Raw genomic sequence first — 19,345 nt, 5'->3', positions numbered from 1 at the left:
ACTGTGTGGGGAGGGTGTGTGGGGAGAGGGGGGGGAGTGTGTGTGGGGGGGGTAGTGTGGGAGGGGGTGGGAGGGGGTGGGGGGGGAGTGTGGGGGGGGAGTTTGGGGGGGAGTGTGTGGGGGGAGGGACTGTGTGAGGGGGGAGAGGGAGTGTGGGGGGGAGTGTGGGAGGGGGGAGTGTGGGGGAGGGTGTGTGGGGGGAGGGGGGGAGTGTGGGGGGGAGTGTGTGGGGGGGGACTGTGTGGGAGGGGGGGGACTGTGTGGGGAGGGTGTGTGGGGAGAGGGGGGGGAGTGTGTGGGGGGGGGACTGTGTGGGGAGGGAGTGTTGGGGGGGAGGGGGGGGCGTGTGTGTGGGGGGGGGTATTTGTAGTGGGCAGGTGTTTAGAGGGGGAGGGGGCGAGAGATGTGAGTCAGCCTCGAGGTTTTCACACACACGTGTCATGTAGCCGGGAACCACCTGTGTCATGCTGTCTGGGGAAGGTATTAAGGACAGATCTTCCCCAAGGGATGGAGGAGGGAGAATGACGAGAGAGAAAAGCTTCCATATTCAATGTATTTTGGAGGAGTGCAGTGAGCATGGGGTTAGTGAAACAGGCAGAGCAAAGGTCACATACAGTCACCGGGATTGTCCTGAAATGGCTGCTTCAAGCAGGATGTCAAGGGGAGGTTCAAACAATCGCTTATGAATAACAATTAAAATATTACACACACACACACACCTGCACATACTCAAACAGACACACACACTCACACTTACCCTCACACACACTCACAGACACACACACACATACATGCACACACCCACACTCACACTTACACTCACACTTACACACTCACACAGAGACACTCACATTTACACTTACACACACACACTCGCACACAAACACACACTCGCACACACACATACACTCACAATTACACGCACAGACACATGGCTCCCTCAGTCACTCCGTGTGTAACTGAGCCAATACAGAGCAGGAAGGTGCCAGATGGAATCGTGCTCTGTGCTGAGTTTGGGGATGTGAGGCAGGACAGCGTTAAGGACCGAGAGGTGGCCCAGGACCCCAGGCCAGTGGTGAAGAGGAATGAGGTGAGGTTGGCCGGGTGACTGCCTGTGGAAACGCAAATGTGTGGGCATTGGGTGAGGACAGGATTGGGCTCGATGGTGATGCCTCCTGTTGTTAAATTGCCTGCTGTCACTGAGGGCTGATCACTTGGATGAGGTGCTGGAGTCAGCCAGGGCTATGCAATGATATCTCAGCACACTGTCAGGGGAGAAAGGGAGAAAATCAGATGGAAATGTGAAGGATAAAAATATTCTTCTGCGCACAGGCTTTTAGTTTTGGGATGAATGCTCAGAGGTAAGGGGTGAGGATATTCTTCCCAACTCTTTAGTATCGCATAATATCGACTTTCACAACAGGCAGAATGCTTTATTATAACGGACACGATGTTATCCTATAGGTCAGCTCCCTCATTGTCGAACACAGTTTATAGTCTAGCACCAGCCTGGTTCTCTGTTTTGCAAATTTGATTCCATTTTATGTGCTGGCATGTGTGATAATGTGAATCACTTGGAAATGCATCGTCACGTCTCTTGGGCCGGGCTTTGTTCTATAAAACTGACCCAACTTTTCCAGCTCTGCCTTGTACCCCTATAAAAAAAACCTCTGTCCCTTTAATATCACATGCCCAATCTGTGAACAAATCAGTTCCACTGTACAAAGAAACACTTGATTTAGGATCAGAATTGTTGATGTTTTAAGAGGGTGGCAATGAAAACTTAACTTGCATTAGGATTAAATAATTACTGGAAGGTGACAAGGCTGCAAGAGACTCAGCAGGTTCCACTTTTTCACAGCAGCAGATTTGAAGTCTGTGCGATACCACGGGGACCCCTGTGTGTGCAGGTAAACCCTTACCTACAGCAGCTCCGCAAAGCCCCCGAGCACTGATCCAGGGCAGCCCTCGCCACAGATGTTATCCATCCAGCTGAGGGGACCATGGCATGCTTTGGCTTTTTAAGGCTGAATTGAATGGAAATATAAACTGTGCTGTGATAGACCATATTGGTGCGCAGTACACCAGCTGCAGTGACTCCAGACTATTTTGATATTAACAATACCCAGAAAATGTTTGAAGTTACACAGGAGGCTCCCCTGATGCCATCGCCCCGTGTGGAGATTAAACATAGAGCAATGGGAGAGTCCAGGTTATACCCATGCTCTCCGCTGAGTGACCTTAGCTCAGCAAGGGCGGGAGCAGTAGGGTTTACATTGTTGCTCAGCTCCCCTGACCGAGGGAGGAAAAGGACAGCGCCCCCGCCACCCACACTGCAATGTGCAGACAACCCGCACCCCAAGGTTGAACAGCTCGCCACCACTCACCGTCCAGAATCGCCAAAGAAGCACCAACATAGAGCAAGACGCTTGTGGAGCAAGGGCCAGGAGGAGGCCGCACGGGGCGGGGAGGGGGGGGTTGCGCGGGGGAACTGAAAGCAGAAAATACTACCCGAAAAAACTGATGGGGATCTGGGAGTATTGAAGTTTGACCCTCAGTAAGGTGAATGGGATATGTCCCTGATTCATCACCTTTGACCAGCAGATTTGGTTACTTGTCTGCAGTGTTTAGGAAGTGGCCTGTTCTTATCAGTTAGAGTTCAGTCAAAGGGAGCTTCAAAGATCAACCATTGGGACTTGCAGTTGTTTCCGTCTCTTCACTCCCTCCCCTCGGGGAACAGCATGGGGCAGTGGGAGGATTGGCGGCTGATTAACCGTCTGAACACTCCTTCCATGGCCGACCATCTTTATCTCCCCCGATGGGGGGGTTAATCCTGTACAGCGGGGATGCCACCCACAGCCATTAGGTGCAAGGATCCCCCCCACTGGATGTTAACCTGGAATTCCAAGCCAGAGCTCCGGTCTGCACTGACTGGTCAGTGGGGTGTCTGGAATGGGGTTTGAACCCTGCACTTTGACCCAGAGGTGGGAATGCTGCCACTGAGACACAACTTGCTCCAGACCTACGCTGATTTGTCACTTTTACATTTAATCTGCTTTAATGTTGGTTTAAGGGGAAAACTGTGAGAGGCACCCTAAAGGATAATGAGTGATTCTTGACCTTTCACCCTGCGATGATGCCGTGGAAATGCCTTTAGAGTAAATGTGACCGACCTCTCAGCAGACAAAGGATGTGGTGAGTTATTTCAGGGAAAGTATAAAGCAATTGCCTTTTTTATAATGAATCAAGAGGGTGGAACTGTACATGATCGATCTGATCAGTGAGAAAGTAACAGAAATGTAATAGATTTGTCCAAGGGGCAAAGGAGGGATGGAAGAGGAATGGAATCAGGATAGTGGCAACATACAGCCAACGCCACAGGTTCAAAGAATCATTTTCTATTGAACAGTCACATGACTGATCAATTTCTGCCTGCTGCAGTTATCTCCCAGAATACATCCCATCAGGCCCATGACTTCCTGTGGTAAACTTGTCATGGATGGTGGAAGAAACCTGTCGACTGGACATGAGCCTGCAGTTTTAGCGCTTGAATACTCAATATATTTTTGTGTGAAGTTCCTTTATTTTAAAGGAACAATCTTCAAAGACCTTTAATGTTTCTCGGTTACTCCTTGTTACATGAAGCCTTAAAACTGATGGCTTTGGTGAGCCCAGGCTGTTTAGTGTGATAACATTTTCACAGTTTGCTTTAGTGACGCCGTGAACTTGTTGTGCACTGTGCAAGCCAACATCACTGTCCGAAACCTCACTCGAGCCTTGTGATGATCAGGGGGACATCTGTACAAAATGTCTGCTCCCAGGCTGAGAGACATTGATAAGTATGTCTGGTTGTAACATTTGCAGGCAGTTTTGTAATTTACGTTGCCCTGTGAGAGACTGTGAGGAAGTGATCGGGAGGGCAGGCCATCAGCTGCCTTCACTTGTGTTATTGAACCAGAAGGCTTGTTCCTGCTTCTTCCAACTCCACAAACAAAGCACATTTCAGGAAGTTTTGTGGCCAATGTTTCAGCGTTTGCCAGTATTCCCTTTAAGGACCTGTGACTGGGCCGCTCAGGGCCCAGGGATGCCTGTCGGAGCTCGCGCATTGCAAACGGCGTCTAGTCCAAATGGATTTGGGCATCTGGGTTGGAGATGGGTGCAGGAGCCTCATTTCAATACTGAAAGAAGGCCCGCACTTATTGCAGGCGGCTGCCAGAGCCATCTCAAGAAAGGCCCCGAACGCCCGTGCCCTGCTAAATTGGTTATGGTTGCACCTGTTTCACGCCTAGAAAACAAGTTCAGAGATGTTGAAAATAGACCCCGGCATTTTCCTTTAAAGGTAGAGTATATTGTGCAGTACTGAAACCCACCCTGAGGCACTGACACTGCGCAGAGCGCTGAACTGGCCCATTTTATTTAGCAGCTCAAGATGGCTCTCCATGATAGGTAGCCATGAAATAAAAGCAAACTGGCTGCAAACACTCAGCAGGCCAATCAGCACCTGCGGAGGGAACGGACCCTTCCTGGTTGTCCAAACTCCCAGAGCTGCTCTCCAATCAGCACCAACCAATCAGTAGGCCTCTTTCCCTGTATGGCGTTGTCAAGCAGAGGTCATGTGGACAGCAGACTGCCATTTTGGACAATTCCAAATTGGCCCCTTACCCAATGGAAGGAACTGCCTTCTCCAGTGGGTATTACTGATGGAAGCATTATTACTGATCCAGTGTAGGAGCTCCATTCATAAAAAAAACACAGGCACAAATATTTAGCTTGTCAACAATATAAACCAACTCTTGTTTGGTTTTCTCTGCATGGCTTAGTGGTGAGGAACATTGCATGCTGGGTGCCGAGCCAGACAGAGCAGGAAAGCCCGGGTCTAATCCTCGGTTTGAGCTGACTGAGCCGATCTCAGCCCGGCAGTGATGGGGGGAGGTTCTACAATTGGACTCAGAACCAATTGGGTGAGGGAGGGAGGGGGAAATCACTCAGAGATCCTGCCCTGGGTGCCACCCAGTGACTCTTGCTGTAAAGTGGAGGTGGGTGGTGTTGGGGGTGTGAATGTGATCAGGTACAACTGCGAGACTCCCACCCCCGATGCCGCACATATACGGAGCAGGTGTGGGCAAGGTACTGGAGAGCAGCCCATGGGCATAGCGCCACACTCTGTGACTGCACAAAGATTCTCACACCATCCCTCGGTATGTGTCCAAGTGCTGGGGCTGTGCAGTACTGCAGATCGTAGATTGAGAAGTAATACAGAGATATAGCTTCTAGATTTTGCCAGGGGTTAGACTGCAGTGTGATCTGCACAGGAAGGCACCAGGAGAGAAATGCATGTTAAAGATAACAATGGAGCTTATGTTAGCTGGATTGTTATTTATTAATGTCAGGCCTGGTGTAAACAGATGACATCACGTTGATTGTAGGAATACAATGGAGGTTTTAGGTCTGTCAAAAAGTTGCAGATTTCCACTTTCCTTTAAAGACTGATTCCCACCACCGACTGCACAGAAATACACAGAAATAACAACATGGCATCAGGCCATTCAACTTGGCCAGTCCGTGTTGGTGTTTACCAACCACTCCATAGGCCTAATCACATTCCCATACGCCTCCATTCCCTTCTCCATCCTTCATCCACCTTTCCAATCCAATCCAATTAGTGCTATTACAGTTATGAGCATTAGTAAAGGTGGCATTGTAAAGAGGCAGTGCCCATATTGTTCGTGGGTTTGGTGTCGGGCTTGGCTGGCGCTGGTGCGATTATAGATGTTGTCTGTGAACATGCTGGCTTTAGGAGTCATTCCCCCTCCCTTGTCCAGGCTTACATGTTCAGGTGCATCTCTGCAGATCTGTGGTTTGCTGGTGTGCTGCGAGATAATCAGGTGCATGTCAGACATGATCAAGTCTGACATTTGAGGAGTTACAGATTTAGGCAAAGCATTATATTTATAGATTTTTCTGTAACACGGACTCTTAATATATTACTCTTGTTATTGTATACCGATTAAAAAAATACTGCAATCATTCAGAGGGTCCCCAGGAGTGTGCCGGTATTTACAGGGGGTCCCCGGGAGTATGTCAGTATTTACAGGGAGTCCCCGGGAGTGTGTCAGTATTTACAGGGGGTCCCCGGGAGTGTGTCAGTATTTACAGGGGGTCCCCGGGAGTGTGTCATTATTTACAGGGAGTCCCCGGAGTGTGTCAGTATTTACAGGGGGTCCCTGGGCAGTGTGTCAGTATTTACAGGGGGTCCCGGGGAGTGTGTCAGTATTTACTGGGGGTCCCCGGGAGTGTGTCAGTATTTACAGGGGGTCCCCGGGAGTGTGTCAGTATTTACAAGGGGTCCCCGGGAGAGTGTCAGTATTTACAGGGGGTCCCCGGGAGTGTGTCAGTATTTACAGGGCGTCCCCGGGAGTGTGTCAGTATTTACAGGGGGTCCCCGGAGTGTGTCAGTATTTACAGGGGGTCCCTGGGGAGTGTGTCTGTATTTACAGGGGGTCCCGGGGAGTGTGTCAGTATTTACAGGGGGTCCCTGGGGAGTATGTCAGTATTTATAGGAAGTCCATGGGAGTGTGTCAGTATTTACTGGGGGTCCCCGGGAGTGTGTATGTATTTACAGGGCATCCCTGGAAGTGTGTCAGTATGTTTAAGGGGTCCTTGGGAGTGTGTTAGTATTTACAGGGGGTCCCTGGGAGTGTGTATGTATTTACAGGGCATCCCTGGAAGTGTGTCAGTATGTTTAGGGGGTCCTTGGGAGTGTGTTAGTATTTACAGGGGGTCCCTGGGAGTGTGCCGATATTTACAGGGGGTCCCTGGGAGTGTGTCGGTATTTACAGGGAGTTCCCGGGAGTGTGTCAGTATCGACAGGGTGTCCCTGGGAGTGTGTCGTTGTTTATAGGGGGTCCCCCCGGGAGTATGTCAGTATCGACAGGGTGTCCCCGGGAGTGTGTCGGTATTTACAGGGTGTCCCTGGGAGTGTGTCAGTATTTACAGGAGGTCCCCGGGAGTGTGTCAGTATTTACTGGGGGTCCCCGCGAGTGTGTCAGTATTTACAGGGTGTCCCCGGGAGTGTGTCAGTATTTACAGGGAGTCCCCGGGAGTGTGTCAGTATTTACAGGGAGTCCCCGGGAGTGTGTCAGTATTTACAGGGGGTCTCCGGGAGTGTGTCAGTATTTACAGGGGGTTCCCGTGAGTGTGTCAGTATTTACAGGGGGTCCCCGGGGGTGTGTCAGTATTTACAGGGGGTCCCCGGGAGTGTGTCAGTATTTACAGGGGGTCCCCGGGAGTGTGTCAGTATTTACAGGGGGTCCCCGGGAGTGTGTCAGTATTTACAGGGAGTCCTCGGAGTGTGTCAGTATTTACAGGGGGTCCCTGGCCAGTGTGTCTGTATTTACAGGGGGTCCCGGGGAGTGTGTCAGTATTTACTGGGGGTCCCCGGGAGTGTGTCAGTATTTACAGGGGGTCCCCGGGAGTGTGTCAGTATTTACTGGGGGTCCCCGGGAGTGTGTCAGTATTTACAGGGGGTCCCCGGGAGTGTGTCAGTATTTACAGGGGTTCCCCGGGGAGTGTGTCAGTATTTACAGGGGGTCCCCGGGAGTGTGTCAGTATTTACAGGGGTTCCACGGGGAGTGTGTCAGGATTTACAGGGGGTCCCCGGGGAGTGTGTCAGTATTTACAGGGAGTCCCCGGGAGTGTGTCAGTATTTACAGGGGGTCCCCGGGAGTGTGTCAGTATTTACAGGGGGTCCCCGGGGGTGTGTCAGTATTTACAGGGAGTCCCCGGGAGTGTGTCAGTATTTACAGGGGGTCCCCGGGAGTGTGTCAGTATTTACAGGGGGTCCCCGGGGGTGTGTCAGTATTTACAGGGAGTCCCCGGGGGTGTGTCAGTAATTACAGGGCGTCCCCGGGAGTGTTTCAGTATTTACAGGGGGTCCCCGGAGTGTGTCAGTATTTACAGGGGGTCCCTGGGGAGTGTGCCTGTATTTACAGGCGGTCCCGGGGAGTGTGTCAGTATTTACAGGGGGTCTCTGGGGAGTATGTCAGTATTTACTGGGGGTCCCCGGGAGTGTGTATGTATTTACAGGGCGTCCCCGGAAGTGTGTCAGTATGTTTAAGGGGTCCTTGGGAGTGTGTTAGTATTTACAGGGTGTCCCTGGGAGTGTGTCGTTGTTTATAGGGGGTCCCCGGGAGTGTGTCAGTATCGACAGGGTGTCCCCGGGAGTGTGTCAGTATTTACAGGGGGTCCCCGGGAGTGTGTCGGTATTTACAGGGTGTCCCTGGGAGTGTGTCAGTATTTACAGGAGGTCCCCGGGAGTGTGTCAGTATTTACTGGGGGTCCCCGCGAGTGTGTCAGTATTTACAGGGTGTCCCCGGGAGTGTGTCAGTATTTGCAGGGTGTCCCCGGGAGTGCGTCAGTATTTACAGGGTGTCCCCGGCAGTGTGTCAGTATTTACAGGGTGTCCAAGGGAGTGTGTCAGTATTTACAGGGGGTCCCCGGGAGTGTGTCAGTATTTACAGGGTGTCCCTGGGAGTGTGTCAGTATTTACAGGGGGTCCCCGGGAGTGTGTCAGTATTTACAGGGGGTCCCCAGGAGTGTGTCAGTATTTACAGGGGGTCCCCAGACTGTGTCAGTATTTACAGGGGGTCCCTGGGGAGTGTGTCTGTATTTACAGGGGGTCCCGGGGAGTGTGTCAGTATTTACAGGGGGTCCCTGGGGAGTATGTCAGTAGTTATAGGAGGTCCATGGGAGTGTGTTAGTATTTACTGGGGGTCCCTGGGAGTGTGTCAGTACGTTTAGGGGTCCCCGGGAGTGTGTCAGTATTTACTGGGGGTCCCCGGGAGTGTGTATGTATTTACAGGGGGTCCCCGGGAGTGTGTCAGTATTTACAGGGTGTCCCCGGGGAGTGTGTCAGTATTTACAGGGGGTCCCCGGGACTGTGTCAGTATTTACAGGGCGTCCCCGGGAGTGTGTCAGTATTTACAGGGGGTCCCCAGGAGTGTGTCAGTATTTACAGGGGGTCCCCGGGAGTGTGTCAGTATTTACAGGGGGTCCCCGGGAGTGTGTCAGTATTTACAGGGGGTCCCTGGGAGTGTGTCAGTATTTACAGGGGTTCCCCGAGTGTGTCAGTATTTACAGGGGGTCCCTGGGGAGTGTGTCAGTATTGACAGGGGGTCCCCGGGAGTGTGTCAGTATTTACAGGGGGTCCCCGGGAGTGTGTCAGTATTTACAGGGGGTCCCCAGGCGTGTGTCAGTATTTACAGGGGGTCCCCGGGAGTGTGTCAGTATTTACAGGGGGTCCCCGGGAGTGTGTCAGTATTTACAGGGGGTCCCCGGGAGTGTGTCGGTATTTACTGGGGGTCGCCGGGAGTGTGTATGTATTTACAGGGGGTCCCCGGGAGTGTGTCAGTATTTACAGGGTGTCCCCGGGGAGTGTGTCAGTATTTACAGGGGGTCCCCGGGAGTGTGTCAGTATTTACTGGGGGTCCCCGGGAGTGTGTATGTATTTACAGGGGGTTCCCGGGAGTGTGTCAGTATTTACAGGGTGTCCCCGGGGAGTGTGTCAGTATTTACAGGGGGTCCCCGGGACTGTGTCAGTATTTACAGGGGGTCCCCAGGAGTGTGTCAGTATTTACAGGGTGTCCCCGGGGAGTGTGTCAGTATTTACAGGGGGTCCCCGGGAGTGTGTCAGTATTTACAGGGTGTCCCCGGGGAGTGTGTCAGTATTTACAGGGGGTCCCCGGGACTGTGTCAGTATTTACAGGGGGTCCCCGGGAGTGTGTCAGTATTTACAGGGTGTCCCCGGGGAGTGTGTCAGTATTTACAGGGGGTCCCCGGGACTGTGTCAGTATTTACAGGGGGTCCCCGGGAGTGTGTCAGTATTTACAGGGTGTCCCCGGGGAGTGTGTCAGTATTTACAGGGGGTCCCCAGGAGTGTGTCAGTATTTACAGGGGGTCCCCAGGAGTGTGTCAGTATTTACAGGGGGTCGCCAGGAGTGTGTCAGTATTTACAGGGGGTCCCCGGCAGGGTGTCAGTATTTACAGGGGGTCCCCAGGAGTGTGTCAGTATTTACAGGGGGTCCCCGGGAGTGTGTCATTATTTACAGGGGGTCCCCAGGAGTGTGTCAGTATTTACAGGGGGTCCCCAGGAGTGTGTCAGTCTTTACAGGGGGTCCCCGGGAGTGTGTCAGTATTTACAGGGGGTCCCTGGGAAATGTGAAAATCACTAAACTGATGGATCAGCTGCACAGGATGTCTATCTTTATCGTGATCCTCTGCAGAATATCACAAACCTTGTTCATCTTCAGTGTCTGTCTCGTGCCCTTCCCGCTCACAGATTTCTTCTGCCATAATTTAATTTGAAGCCACTTGCTCCAATCCAGGCCCTTGTGTATTGGAGCTTGCTGTACTCCATCCTCTGCTGCTGTAAATGTCGGAACAAATTATTGTAATCCTTCTGTTCATGCACAAACCTTTTTACTTCGAGACTTAGTTAATGTTTTGACATAAAAATCCCTTGTCCTCTGGCTGCCAAGTATGTAATTATATTAATTATGAATTACTTGCTCACTGGGCGATAAAATGGCAAATAGTCAACAAAACATTAGCAGGGATTTTTATAAATGTCACTTCTCGGCCTGTGGTGTTGCTATTAGTGAAAGCAGATAACACAGTTTCAGTGAAATGTCACTTTGGCAAGAGGAATAAGGGAAATGAAATTACTGCTTCATTTATTGGCTGGTGAGAGAATGTTTATCTGAATCTTCCTCGGAGCGAACACAGGCCATTATTGCTTGTGGTGGCTGCTGCTGTGGGCGTGTTAATGATACATCATATTCTAGATATTATGTACTGCAGAGGTCATTCTCCGGGTCACTTTACAAGCATTAAACAGACTCATTTGCTTGCACATCACATAGAAACCTTTCCTGGGGAATGATTAGACAATCTGCTGTAAAGCTGCCTCTTACTTTTCTTCTTTCCTTCCCTGTCCTCCTGAAGGTGGTGACCTTTGACAAGCTGGTCTATTGAGTGTACAGCACAGAAACAGGCCATTCGGCCCAACAGCTCCGTGCCGGGGTTTATGCTCCACACACGGCCCCTCCCACCCCTCTCCATATCACCCCATATCCTTCTATTCCTTTCTCCCTCATGTGTTTATCCAATTTCCCCATCAAAATTTATGATTTTGAATACCTCTGTCAAAACTCCCCTTAACCTTCTCTGCTCCAAGGAGAACAATCCCAGTTTCTCCAGTCTATCCCCGTAACTGAAGTCCCTCATCCCTGGGACCATTCTGGTCAATCTCCCCTGCACCCTCTCCAAGGCCCCGACATCCTTCCCAAGGTGTGGTGCCCAGAATTGGCCACAATACTCCAGCTGGGGCCTAACCCGTGATGTATAAAGGTTTAGCTGTAATTCCACATTCCCTGCACCCCGCTCACACCTCAGCCACATTGTGTTTCCTGAGAGAGAGCTAGACGGCGAGGGATTGGTGTTAACCACAGGCGGGCTCGATGCACGTGTGGTGATCCTGGAAGCCGGGAATGGAAAGGCCCTATCGATTCTAACCTCTGACCCCCATGTGACCTCCCATCAGACAATTGCCGACACTTTTACAACATGTCTAACAAAGTACATTTGACGTTCAGTGTTCAAGACATGAAAGCCTGGTTCATACACAGGGCACTGAAGACATGCACTTGCCACACATGTTATACTCATGTCGTACACACATTATATACGTGTTATACTCACATACAAGGCAATGCTTTGATAATATCAGCACTGAAATTATTCCATGGGATATAAATGTACGATAACTTAATACGATCATCTGAAACTGCTTTCTTGGCTATTAAAATAAATAGAAACACAAGAACAGGTGGAGGCCATTCAGCCCCTCGAGATTGTTCCACCATTCAATGAGATCAGGGCTGATCTGTGTCTTATCTCCATCTATCCGTCAGTTCCATAACCTTTAATAACCTCACCTAACAAAAATCGTTTTTGAAATTTCCAATTGACCCCCGGCCTCAACAGCTTTTTAGGGGAGAGAGTTCCAGATTCCCACTGCCCTTTGTGTGAAGAAGTGCTTCCTGACATCACCCTGAAATAACAACAACTTGTATTTATATAGCACCTTTAACATAGCAAAATGGCCCAAGGTGCTTCACAGAAGTGTTATAAGACAAAAAATTTGACTCCGAGCCACATAAGAAGAAATTACAGCAGATGACCAAAAGCTTGGTTAAAGAGGTTGGTTCGGTTTTAAGGAGCATCTTAAAAGGAGGAAAGAGAGGCGGCGAGATTAAGGCAGGGAGTTCCAGAGCTTAGGGCCCAATCAGCTGAAGGCACAGGCACCGATGGTTGAGCAGTTATAATTCGGGATGCTCAAGAGGGCAGAATTAGAGGAGCGCAGAGATCTTGGGGGGTTGTGGGGCTGGAGGAGGTTACAGAGATAGGGAGGGGCGAGGGCCATGGAGGGATTTGTAAACAAGGATTAGAATTTTGAAATCGAGGCATTGCTTAACCGGGAGCCAATGTAGGTCAGTGAGCACAGGGGGTGATGGGTGAGCGGGACTCGGTGCGAGTTAGGACACGGGCAGCCGAGTTTTGGATCACCTCTAGTTTACGTTGGGTAGAATGTAGGAGGCCAGCCAGGAGTGCGTTGGAATGGTCAAGTCTGGAGGTAACAAAGGCATGGATGAGGGTTTCAGCAGCAGAAGAGCTGAGGCAAGGGCGGAGGAAATAGGTGGACTTAGTCATCAACTAAGTCAACAACTCTGCTAAAAGAGCGGAGGAGTTTGAGAGAAACACTTGGAGCGTTCGTGCATGAGCATCCCACCTATTTAAGATGTTAATAAAGTGTGGGAGATGGTAAATCGTGTGTGTAGTGAACCATACTGAACAGAAACATTGCGGCTTCCATCGCGATCCTGTGCTGAGTTAGCTTATCTCAGCCGAGTAATTTATGGAAAGTTCGGTCTTTTGTACAAAGAGACTAGAGGCAGCTTTGTTCCAAAGTATAAAGGGTTTATTAAGTAACTACAATGAAGAAGTAAAGATCATGAATGTGTGCGAGGATATAATCTCTCACCACATTAATCAACCCCCCAGGACCATCCCCTGGACTATTGCACAGGTCTCCGATGACCCAAAAACTCAATCGCAACTTTGCCCGTTAGCAAGTGCAATAATCTAAACACATACACATATACTTTATACAAAACTGCAACTCCTGCCCGCGTTGGAAGCGGCAAGTTGTTCCGCATCGCCGTAAGGTAAGTAAAGCAATTCCACGGCTTCAAGGCTGGTGGTGAAGATAAATAACATTTGAACCCGTGCCATTTTCCTGTCAGCAAGCGGGCGATTTGCACATTGCTGGTCTCCATGGCTGTCCCCAGGCAGCACAGCAGATCCCGTGGCTAGGCAATGAAAGTTGTGTGTTGTGTGTTGACAGCTCCGTAGGTGAGGGCACCCTCCCGCCCCGCTCTGAGCCGTATGGGCAGGAAGGTCTGAGGTTTGATTCCTGGCCACTGTAGAGTTCGCTGACCTCAGCCGGGATTGGGACCGCATGCTACAATTAGCCTCAGAAGCTGGGGGAGGGAGAAACCAACCAGGGTTCTTCCTCCCGGTGACAATCCGGAAGGTGAGGACGTGAAGATGACGGCCGAGGGCAGGATCAGGCCCAGCCGTGACAATCGAATTGCTCACCTGGAGAGCGGTTACACGGGCAAGGTACCAGCGGGCAGTTGGTGCCCGTGTAACTGTGCCCCACCAGGGCACCAATCACTTCAGGACTGGAGACAATAACAATTAAAAATAAGAAAAACCGCGTGAGTTGTGCTTTTGCTGCTACTGAGCGTGTGCAAATGGCCAAACTTAGTCTGTTGTCGGTGGTGTGAAATCTGCCACACGGAATAGTACAGAGTCAAATCCACAGGCAAGCAGCAGCAAGGTATTCTCGAACCACTTGTACTTGAGGTGCTTCTGTTATATGAAGAGAATCGTAGACAAGGTGAACCAACTAGACATCACAGCATATTACAACAAGCATAAAGACTATTTGCAGGACTAATAATTCAGAGAATATGAGTTCACAATCCCACTATGAAAGTTTGAGAATTTGAATTCAATAATAAAAACCCAGTCTCAGTAAAAGTGACCCTGAAGCTGTCGGATTGTCAAAAAAACCCAACTGGTTCACTGATGTCCATCGGGGAAGGAAACCTGCCGTCCTTACCCGCTCTGGGCCTATAGGTGACTCCAGTCCCATACCAACGTGGTTGACTCTCAGCTGCTCTCAAGCAAGTCCCTCAGTTATATCAAACTTCGAGTGGTCTGAGAAGGCGTGCCACCACCCAGGAAGGAATTGCACAATTAAACATTGTTGACAGAGATTCAGTTTCTGAGGGGTTAATGTGAAATTCGCAGAGACTTGTACAACTCTGCAGATCATTGAAAGTCAGGTCCATTATATCTCCCCAGCAGCTGTCGCTGAGGCGTATGTACTGTGTCGTGCTTCAGTCATTGTTTACTTACAAGGAGAGTCATACATTTTCCATGGCTCATCCTTTCACTCAGGCACCTGGAAACCCTCCCACGTGCTGCTGGTTTCAGGCTAACCCTGAATAGGCCTCCTGCATCCACCCTGGTAAAATGCCAGGCTCTGAGCTCACTGCCTCTTGCAACAGATTTCACACAGCACAAAATATACAGAATATCTGTAACCTGTTCTAAGTGGTTATGATGAGATAATATCACCATCCGCATGGAATTGCTGCTTCTGATCAGCTTCATGGGATGTGTTCTCCATTGGGATTGAGACTTCATTTATTGAATATTCTGTTGATCAAGGAGGGGTCTGATAGTGTTGGAGTGGGATTGTTTCAATTGTGGGCAGCCAGGGTCATCAATCAATCCCAGGGTCATCAATCAATCAATCCCAGGGTCATCAATCAATCCCAGGGTCATCAATCAATCAATCCCAGGGTCATCAATCAATCCCAGGGTCATCAATCAATCAATCCCAGGGTCATCAATCAATCAATCCCAGAGTCATCAATCAATCCCAGGGTCATCAATCAATCAATCCCAGGATCATCAATCAATCCCAGGGTCATCAATCAATCAATCCCAGGATCATCGATCAATCCCAGGGTCATCAATCAATCAATCCCAGGGTCATCGATCAATCCCAGGGTCATCAATCAATTAATCCCAGGATCATCAATCAATCCCAGGGACAGCAATCAATCAATCCCAGGATCATCGATCAATCCCAGGGTCATCAATCAATCAATCCCAGGATCATCGATCAATCCCAGGGTCATCAATCAATCAATCCCAGGGTCATCGATCAATCCCAGGGTCATCAATCAATCAATCCCAGGGTCATCGATCAATCCCAGGGTCATCAATCAATCAATCCCAGGAACATCGATCAATCCCAGGGTCATCAATCAATCAATCCCAGGATCATCGATCAATCCCAGGGTCATCAATCAATCAATCCCAGGGCCATCAATCAATCCCAGGGTCATCAATCAGTCAATCCCAGGGTCATCAATCAATCCCAGGGTCATCAATCAATCAATCCCAGGGCCATCAATCAATCCCAGGGCCATCAATCAATCAATCCCAGGGTCATCAATCAATCCCAGGGTCATCAATCAATCAATCCCAGGGTCATCAATCAATCCCAGGGTCATCAATCAATCAATCCCAGGGTCATCAATCAATCAGTCCCAGGGTCATCAATCAATCCCAGGGTCATCAATCAATCATTCCCAGGGTCATCAATCAATCAATCCCAGGGTCATCAATCAATCCCAGGGTCATCAATCAATCAATCCCAGGATCATCAATCAATCCCAGGGTCATCAATCAATCAATCTCAGGGTCATCAATCAATCCCAGGGTCATCAATCAATCATTCCCAGGGTCATCAATCAATCAATCCCAGGGTCATCAATCAATCCCAGGGTCATCAATCAATCAATCCCAGGGTCATCAATCAATCCCAGGGTCATCAATCAATCAATCCCAGGATCATCAATCAATCCCAGGGTCATCAATCAATCAATCTCAGGGTCATCAATCAATCCCAGGGTCATCAATCAATCAATCCCAGGGTCATCAATCAATCACAGGGTCATCAATCAATTAATCCCAGGGCCATCAATCAATCCCAGGGTCATCAATCAATCAATCCCAGGGTCATCAATCAATCCCAGGGTCATCAATCAATCAATCCCAGGATCATCAATCAATCCCAGGGTCATCAATCAATCAATCCCAGGATCATCAATCAATCCCAGGGTCATCAATCAATCAATCCCAGGATCATCGATCAATCCCAGGGTCATCAATCAATCAATCCCAGGATCATCGATCAATCCCAGGGTCATCAATCAATCAATCCCAGGGTCATCGATCAATCCCAGTGTCATCAATCAATCAATCCCAGGGTCATCGATCAATCCCAGGGTCATCAATCAATCAATCCCAGGAACATCGATCAATCCCAGAGTCATCAATCAATCAATCCCAGGATCATCGATCAATCCCAGGGTCATCAATCAATCAATCCCAGGGCCATCAATCAATCCCAGGGTCATCAATCAGTCAATCCCAGGGTCATCAATCAATCCCAGGGTCATCAATCAATCAGTCCCAGGGTCATCAATCAATCAATCCCAGGGTCGTCAATCAATCAATCCCAGGGTCATCAATCAATCAGTCCCAGGGTCATCAATCAATCAATCCCAGGGTCGTCAATCAATCAATCCCAGGGTCATCAATCAATCAGTCCCAGGGTCATCAATCAATCAATCCCAGGGTCGTCAATCAATCAATCCCAGGGTCATCAATCAATCAGTCCCAGGGTCATCAATCAATCAATCCCAGGGTCGTCAATCAATCAATCCCAGGGTCATCAATCAATCAGTCCCAGGGTCATCAATCAATCAATCTCAGGGTCATCAATCAATCCCAGGGTCATCAATCAATCAGTCCCAGGGTCATCAATCAATCAATCCCAGGGTCGTCAATCAATCAATCCCAGGATCATCAATCAATCAGTCCCAGGGTCATCAATCAATCCCAGGGTCATCAATCAATCAATCCCAGGGCCATCAATCAATCCCAGGGTCATCAATCAATCATTCCCAGGGTCATCAATCAATCAATCCCAGGGTCATCAATCAGTCCCAGGGTCATCAATCAATCAATCCCAGGGTCATCAATCAATCCCAGGGTCATCAATCAATCAATCCCAGGGTCATCAATCAATCCCAGGGTCATCAATCAATCAATCCCAGGGTCATCAATCAATCAATCCCAGGGTCATCAATCAATCCCAGGGTCATCAATCAATCATTCCCAGGGTCATCAATCAATCAATCCCAGGGTCATCAATCAATCCCAGGGTCATCAATCAATCAATCCCAGGGTCATCAATCAATCCCAGGGTCATCAATCAATCAGTCCCAGGGTCATCAATCAATCAATCCCAGGGTCATCAATCAATCCCAGGGTCATCAATCAATCAGTCCCAGGGTCATCAATCAATCCCAGGATCTTGATGAGAGAGTATCTGTGGAAATTACTATATAGAACCGACATTTCTATAGCGCCTTTCATGAGCACAGGACATCCCAATGCGCTTTATAGTCAATTAAGAACTTTTTTTGAAGTGTAGTCACTGTTGTAATGTAGGAAACGCAGCAGCCAAAATATACACAGCAAGCTCCCACAAACAGCACTGTGATAATGACCAGATAATCTGTTTTTGTTATGCTGATTGAGGGATAAATATTGGCCAGGTCACTGGGTAGAACTTCCCTGCTCTTCTTCCAATAGTGCCTTGGGATCTTTTATGTCCAGCTGAGAGAGCAGACGGGGCCTCAAGTTAACGTCTCAACTGAAAGATGGAATCAGAACCAGCAATTCTACACAAGCACAGTATATCGAATAGCTTGTGAACTGCATAACCAGATCAGTCAGTTCTCAGCTCTTGTTAGTTTAAGAAGACATGAAAGAGTAGTGATCACTTTGATGTAGCTTGTGAGAGATCAGTGTGTGAACATGTTTTTACTGCTCTGGGTCTCATCCAGATAGGAAGAGATCTGAGGGAGAAAAATCACTACACAACTCTCAAAAGGTCTGTGCCTGACAATGCAGACAGAATTCCAACTGTGCCTCATTCTCCAACTCAATCAAACATTGAAAATAAATAAAGAAGATTAACCCTGTTTACCTAGTAGTAACATTCTGTGCAGCCGGAGGTGTCGACTAAATCTTGTGTGGTGATATTGACAACATTGGTTCAGGAAAATGAGTCACTCTGGCAAAAATGGTCACACACCCAGGGAACAAGCTCAAAAACTTGGAATCTAGGGAGAACATTTCCATCTAAAGGGCAATAACATTTTGGAGTAGCTGGCTCGGGAAGATCATTAAAGTATAAATGGTTGAAGAGATGTTGCACTGACATTGTACAGATCAATGCCACGGCCAGATCTGGAACTTTGGTGCAGTCTTGGTCACCCTATTTCAAACAGTATATAGAGACATTGATCGGAGTTGAGACAAGAGCAACCAAGGCAATTCCACATGTTCGGAGATTAAGATATGAAGAAAGGCTGAAGTCATTAAACTTGTTTTTGCTGGGGAAAGGACTGAAGGGCAGATAATCCCAGTCTTTCCCATAGCTAGAGTTAAAGTCATCTCAGTTTGGACAATCAGTAAGGGACTTGGAGACACAAGTACACATTTGACCATCTTTGAATAAGCTAAGAGATCAGACAAAACATTTATCCCCATAAGGTATCTGGGAAATACTCCCAGGGACAGAAGGTAGTTGCTTCAGGTTCAGTTGCCAATTTTAAAAGGCACAACGCATTTATTTGTGGTCCTTCTCACTGACACCTGGCAGTCGCATCTCCTCCGCTGAGTCTCCTGAGGGAGGGTTTGGGTATCAGTCTCACTGAAATTGTGAGCTCCTCTTTCCTTTCTTCCTGTCAGTGCCCGTGTCCCTTTTCCCGCGGTCTGTACCAGGTCCTCCAGTGGGGACGACCTTGAAAAGTGGGCCATCAAAGACGGGCCATCCCGTATAGCCACCTGACAGTCACCCCCGTCACTAAACATTCCCACACTGCTCCAATTCTGCTGCCAATCTTCACCCAGACTCAGCTATTTGAAGGATGTTCTTTCATTTCCAAACACGGCCAACACACTACTCCCACTTTACACAGGATTTGTCCTGGAGGTCGACATTCGAGATGTAAATGAGCTGACTCAGGGAATTCTGGCGGATTCATCAGCGGATGCCCCTCCTGAC

General features: G+C 49.1%; 1 protein-coding gene across 6 annotated transcripts in view; it reads left to right on the top strand.

Moving 5' to 3' along the window:
* tox2 (TOX high mobility group box family member 2) overlaps positions 1-19,345 on the top strand; it is a 274,812-nt gene that overhangs the window by 18,528 nt on the left and 236,939 nt on the right. The window contains exon 1 of one of the 6 annotated variants that reach the window (XM_070896488.1): positions 1,045-1,090. The exons of the other annotated variants lie outside the window; for them this stretch is intronic. The gene's annotated coding sequence lies outside the window, so the exon portion shown is untranslated. Of the gene's footprint in view, positions 1-1,044; positions 1,091-19,345 lie in introns of those variants that run through there. 6 annotated transcript variants of the gene reach the window in all.

This window comes from Pristiophorus japonicus, chromosome 12 (assembly GCF_044704955.1).
Source record: "Pristiophorus japonicus isolate sPriJap1 chromosome 12, sPriJap1.hap1, whole genome shotgun sequence".
NCBI lineage: Eukaryota > Metazoa > Chordata > Chondrichthyes > Pristiophoridae > Pristiophorus > Pristiophorus japonicus.
The sequence above is the reverse complement of the archived record's forward strand: the minus strand, read 5'-3'. Positions and strand labels throughout refer to the sequence as shown.